At 33.7% G+C, this 7,140-nt stretch overlaps 1 protein-coding gene across 1 annotated transcript in view; it reads left to right on the top strand.

Annotated features, from left to right (window-relative positions):
• Window positions 1-7,140, top strand: part of LOC111049693 (hemicentin-1-like) — a 440,149-nt gene that overhangs the window by 217,505 nt on the left and 215,504 nt on the right. The window lies entirely within an intron of this gene.

Raw genomic sequence — 7,140 nt, 5'->3', positions numbered from 1 at the left:
CACAGGAACATTTTTTTCTCAATGAATAGTTCGCTAAAAAAATATGAGAGATACAAATTAAAACACAGGGAGAATTTTTATTTTTTTTTATTTCTCCACGAATATCACATGATTTTATCAATGCAGAGAAAAAATGAAGTTTATATACCAGGTTTATAAAACAAGGAACAAATTTTCAATTAAAAAAATAACAATCTCTCTCAAGATCCAAAATAAACATGATCAAAAAGGAACTATTCAAATAATTCACAATTTTCAATTAACTTTAAAATTTTGTTGATCAAGAAATAACATCTTACAATTTAACACCAGCTGTTATATTTAAATATACCAGCATGAACTGTGAAAATCCAAACACAGCTGTGTTTGAGAAGAAAATACCTAATTGGAACCGTGCGAATTGAAACCTAACATGTATGAAAGCCTCATTCGTTTTTGGTAACGAACTGAACCGAACCGAACCGAACGGTAAACGAACCGAACCGAATGAAACCGAATGCGTGTGAAGCTAGCCTAGTCCACGATGGATGATGATGATGATGACTTCTCTAAAAAATAATGAACTACTCCAAAATTTATTTCATTCTTATAACACGGAGCCCTCTGCTATTCAGAACAATTCTAGAAGAATCCCTTACAGATATTATAATAAATGGAAGCTAGCTTGCTTCTTGTTTGGAAGATACAGACATGAATGACGTCAAATATATTAGTAAACAGCATTTCGCACTCCTCCAATCAATTTTTATTATTTTCATGAACAATTTTGCAACGGTGATAAGACTTTTGCGGTCCTTTCTATCAAAACTGATATTATTTCTCTATAGAAACCTCTTTTAGATTTGAAGTACTAATGGAACCCAAGAGTGAGCCCCTTTGTTAGTGATACCCTAAGCTGCTAAACAGGTTCGTGTTAATGAAGAAGTATAATCTCAACGATATTATAGAGCAGGAAAATTATTCTTGATAGTGGACAAGTTCCATTCATCTGGTAATCGAAAACATGCCGACCTTGGGCAGATCTCGAAACAAGAGCTTGAAGTGATCTTCCAGCAGCTTCTGTCAAAAGAGTATCTCTTGAAACCTGACAATATTTATTTTCGCAATTAAAAGTCATGAGTATCTCAGGTTGCACAAAAGCATGTTGAATTAAAATCATGACTAATCGCCACAAGAACCAATCAGGAAAGACTTTCTTCAAAAGAAAGCATTATTCCACGACAATTCAAATTTAACAGGATTTTGTGCAACGTTTTTCGTGATTTTGTATAATTTGTCAATTCATTATCCCCCAATTAAGTCTCGAATCAAGTAATGATAATAGTATAACGTGCTTCTGAAGGCTTCAAAAAGTAGCCTTCAATAGTAATTGAAGACTCAACGTAGCCCTAACTGTGTTTTATATATTAAGCAGAGTTGGAAAAGATGAAGTGAGAAACAATAATTGATTCTTGAATAATTATAATGAATTCTATTAATTAATATTCCTGAATAATCTATATATTCCTATATATTAATTCTATAATTGATGCTATCCAATAATTATTATTGAATGTTTAAAATAAGGAACACAATAATTAACTCTGTAATTGTAGAGAAGACTTACTGAAAAGCTTTTACTATTCGCAAACTAGTATCAATCACCATCATGGAAATGACTCAAAATGGTACCTGCTAGGAACGTACATTATCACAAATGATTGTAGTCTAAAATCATAATTATATTCTAAGACCTACCGAATAGAAATCAATATTGTTGTGAAAGTTGAATATGAGTTCGGTACTTTTGAAAGTAGGATTTTGAAAAATAACACTACGGTACTGTATAAAATTGTTGTTTTTCCTAGTTCGAACAAAGCTATACAATATTGAAATAGAGATGAGAAATGAGAAAAATAGCCCATGCGAATTCAAATTGGATTGAGCTTTCAATCAAATCAACATAATGAGCAACCATCTCTACGGTAGTTCTAGGCAGGCTATCCCACTGTCATCGCAGACCATTATCCAAATCAGTTTCCCGATTGGAGTTGGAATTTAAAAAAAAACTTGAATTTCGAATTTCAAATTCCAAAATCATTGAGTTAAAACACTGTATAGGCTGCAAAACACGAGTGTATAAGTTATAATGGCTGTAACATAAAATCATAGACTTGTAGGTCCAATAATAATCAAGTATTGGAAAAACGTAATAAAAAACACATGAAGAAGTATTCAAACTCGGAGCTTTAAAAACCCCTCGTATTGAGTTTGAAGCACCGAGCTATTCCTGAATCGAGCTGATAATGGAGTGAGAAGTCTAGGCCAATAAAAAGGATTTACCTTAAAAAATATCCAAGGACGTTAATGCAGAAGCTGAAGTGCAGCTATTATTGTGTGAATTGGAGTGAATGTAATTGCAGTCTAATTAAAACAGCGGATTAAATGGCACGCTACGTATGTTTGCGACTGGAATAATAATTGAGAGAAATCATTACTTTTTCCCATCTCACTCTACCTCTGTAGCTTATCGTTAGTTCTACATAACAATAAAAGAGGAACAATAGTTATTACAGATCTCATTTTAAATTTTCATGTTTCTTCAAGTATATTGTGAACGAAAATCAGAATTGTTAGAATAGAACGTCAGTGATTGAATGTGAACTGTATCTTAATACACTCTGTAATTCATTTGGATTCATGAATGAATTTCAGAATCTTCATGGCCTTCAAAACCCATTAATCTTTAATCAATTATTCACTCAAATTCCATGAACATAAATTTGTAGTGGAGGAATTTGGACATCTCTATCATCACATTCAACTGAATTTGCATATTGCAATAAAATCAAATGTATGAAGAATACAATTTTCATATTGTACTGCAAATTTCTCTCTTTTTTCAATGAATACAACATTCCAATTCCAATTTTAATTTGTATTTCCTGCTTGAATCGTCCATTCACAAATTTTTATGAGCTCTCAGAATAAATTAGTACCATTGGATGAGCCTCGAAATAATTTTGGGTGAATTGGAAAAAGAATGCTATCTTTCATCACTTTTCAAATAACTCAACATAGGCTATGAGTTCTCCAAGAATAATTGATATTTTTCTCATTTAATATTCATGGTCCTCCCCTCTGAGAGAATAATTCTTCTGTACCAACATCTCCAGAAATTATTTTTATTTTTTTCAATTAATGATAACGATACTCCTCTCTAGAAATATAATTCTTTAGTAACTTACCTACCAACATCCAAAAGTTTTTTTCAGTTGCCTGATTTTAAAAAATGTCATAATTAGTTTGTGTTTAATTTCTGGTCAAATTTTTTCTTAATAACTCAATATTTTCAAGTTCTGAAAATTCATTGAATATCATAATTCTATTATATTCGGTTTTTAATCGAGTCAAATTCAAAATTTCAATTTGAATAGATTAATTTCTATAGTTTATTATTTCTGGACTGAAAAGTGACTCAAATCAATTCAAGTGGATAGCATAACCTATAATTGATGATTAGCATAACCTACCTTCATTGTATTATCATTCATCCCATTATCGTCACCTAGGCTTACAATACTTCTAGAAAGTCGCCTTTGTAAAATAATAAATAAATGAATAAATCTCCGGGAATAATTGATATTTTAATCATAAATAATTTATACATGATAATTCTCTCTGAATCTTTGAAATCAGCAGCTTCGCACCAACATTTCCCTTCCGAAAAACTATACCAACAACCTTCACCCATAAAAGACATCTCTCAAGTCCCTCTCTTTGAAAGCATTCCAGTGGAGTCCTGCCACCTTAATTGCATCAAGTGTAGCATCTGCTATTAAGGTGTGACGACGACACTGAGTAAATGGAGTGACAATGATGCGATAATCATCACATTGTGAGCCCCTTAGATGAGTAGATACTAGAGGGCGCCTAATCACACACACTCGCTGCACACACACCCTTCAGAGTTTTGGGGAGCCCGACAAATGAGAGGGTAACAACACCTCTCATTTAGGTACCAAAATTCTGGTCAGATAATGGTGATAAGGGAGTTGATCCGGAACATAGGATGGGAGAGGGACGGTACCACCCTGATGATGACAGTGATGATGATGATGATGATGATGATGATGATGATGATGATGATGATGATAATAATAATAATAATGATGATGATGATGGTGATTATGCTTATGATGATGTTAATGTTGATGATGGTGGTGGTGGTAATAATCAATTAATCAATCATTTATTTCTTTCCAAAACATACATGAAAATGTACATGAAAAAGTCAAAAACTAAAAACTAACTTAAAGCTAAAGAGAAATTAGTGACTGTATGAAATTCATTTTTTTACAGTAAACTCGTTTATACTGTAGCATGCTAAATCCATCAAATATGCTTTCAGCAATGCCTTAAATTTTGATCTATCAGGTTCATGTCTTATGCAACCTGGGAGACAACCAATACATTTTATTCCCATGTACTTTGGACTTTGTTTATATTTTTCCTTAACAAGTTTCTTTATTGTAAAATTATTTTTATTTCTTGTGTTGTAATTATGTATATCTACTTGCCGTGGGAATCTAGATTCGTTAGTTTTTATATATAATATTGTCCTATAAATAAATGTACAGGCTGTACACCGTCATGAACTTTAACTTACTGAAGAATGGCTTGCATGATTGCTTTCTATCAAGATTTAGAATTATTCTTATTGCTTCTTTTTGTAATAGGAGTATTTTATCTAAGTTTGAGATGCTTGTTTCTCCATATATCTCAATTCCATATGAAATGTGGGAGTGGATCATTGCAAAGTACACTGCTTTTAACGTTTCTAAGTTGGAAATTTTTGCTAGTCGTCTCAGCGCGAAAATTCCTGAGATGATGATGATGATTATGATGATAATGATGATAATGATGATAATGATGATAATGATGATAACATGGGACAAACAGAGTAGATTCAGAAAAGAGAATGAGGAGGCAAAATCTGTAAGATGATGACAATAATGATGATGCTGGTGATAAGCGGTTGACTTCATAATCGCGCTGATATCTTCTTGTTCAGATAAGTTGAGAGCCTGCTACTTCCTTTACTTCACTTTATTCCTTACAAACGCTATAAAGTAGAAGTCAAGAGTAAACAATAAACAAGTATGTAAAAAAATGGTAAATCAATCTAAAGAAAATGAATGAACAGTAAAGATTATTCTAGACAATTCATATAGTGTTTTCCACGTTATAATGGCAGTGAATAAAGATAGAAGAATAGCGATGCCGATTCTCTGCATTAACTAATAATATTTCTACACTGTCAAAAACATAATTGTCATCGTTGTGGACCTAGAGAAGTATAGTACCACCGTATTTGTTAAATGATAGATAGACAAGGATAGCAAAACCAAAGTTGATCAAAATTAAGTATTTAATACTGTCATTATAACGTGGACCTCACTATAGGTATGTGAGAACTGAGGTTAATATTGATTGTAGAATTAACTCAACATAGCGAGCCATGTAGCCTACTGAAGTAGGGCTCAAATATTTAATGCCAGATAAGTTACTGACTGTGTTAGTTACGATGATGATGATCACACATTACAATTATGCTGATGACAATATTATGATAAAACGAAAGTTGATTCGAAAAATACGATAATATCAGGACTACAACTCTCATGATCATGATGTTGATGGCTATGGTGACGTCAACGTTATAATGGCAGTGGATAAAGATAGAATAATAACGATACCGATTCTCTGCATTAATTAATTATATTTCTACACTGTCAAAAACATAATTAGCATCGTTTTGGACCTAGAAAATGATAGTACCACCGGCTTTGTCGAATGATAGACAAGGATAGCAAATCAAAGTTGATCAAATACTGTCATTATAACGTGGACCTCACTATAGGCGGTTGGTTCTAAAGAAAGAAGGATTTTTGGGTCCGGAAGGGGTAGCAGGACAGAGGAGGATCAGAGGTGGTGTGAGGAGGATTAGTAGGTGCAAGTGAGAGGAGGAACTTTGGGGAGGTGGCCAGCGCTGGGGGAACTTGTAATTAGTGTGAATGGCCGGGGAGACATCAGACAAAAGACTGTCACTAATGGGCAAGACGACAATTGCCGTTCAGAGTCTCGGGCGCACAGCTATAACAATTCCAACGCGGCAAACTTGAAACTGAACCCGGCAGGACCCGGAAAACCTCTCATGGTGAAAATAACCAACCATGGTCTATAGTGGAACTCTGTTAAAACTGTCAGTGACTTCCTTTGAGCTTCCACCAACGCTCCCCATCTAACCAATGCTGACAGTGTCTCACGAAAGTTCACCCACAATATAAATCCAACAACCTATAGAAACGCTCCTGTTAATTTCCCATGGTCGACATCAAATGTTAGCAGAAACGCAGCCGCCCATCTTGCTAATAAAGTGTGGTCACTCCCTCGCTGCAATTGAATTCGCCGCCGGACGACTCAGCTGTTAACAATGCGTGCTCCTTGATTGCCTAATATTTCATGCAGTTGTCAACGCACGGTATTGATCTTGAGGGGAGGCCACCTTTGTACTAGGTAGACCTTATCGTGATTAATAACAAGATGCACTTTACGAGAAGACTGAAATTTGATTCATGCTAAGACGATCTAAATTGGATTGAAGACTATCTAGATTACGTCAACCTTCAAAATTCAAAAAACAAGTGACGAAGCAGTGTTTGATTACATAACCTTAACTTTTGGACAACATTAACATTCTATCGAAATTTTTGGAGAGAAATAGCACAGGCTCAGCCTAGTTTTTCCTCCAATGTCATAATAAATTATATATTCTATAATATTATGATGATTATAGTGCTTTATAAAATAAATGAAATGAAATATTGAAGACGATCTGAATAAGGACAGGTAGAAAAATTCCCATTCAATGTGAATAATAAATGTTGTCCATATTCAAGTTGGGAAGTTTTGGAAAAGCTAAAGGAGATCTTCCAGGATAGTTACAGGAAGATGTTCATCGCCAATGTCTAGTATATTATTCAGCATATAAATCAATAATTACTTCAAATGTGTTCCAAATATCACTTCTAATTGGTTTGGTTGCAGAAATATAACTAATTGTTTTCACTTGGTCTGAGAAATAAATTTGAACTTTTA

This window comes from Nilaparvata lugens, chromosome 4 (genome assembly GCF_014356525.2).
Source record: "Nilaparvata lugens isolate BPH chromosome 4, ASM1435652v1, whole genome shotgun sequence".
NCBI classification, from domain to species: Eukaryota; Metazoa; Arthropoda; class Insecta; order Hemiptera; family Delphacidae; genus Nilaparvata; species Nilaparvata lugens.
Note: the sequence above shows the minus strand (reverse complement) of the source record. Positions and strands in the feature narration are given on the sequence as shown.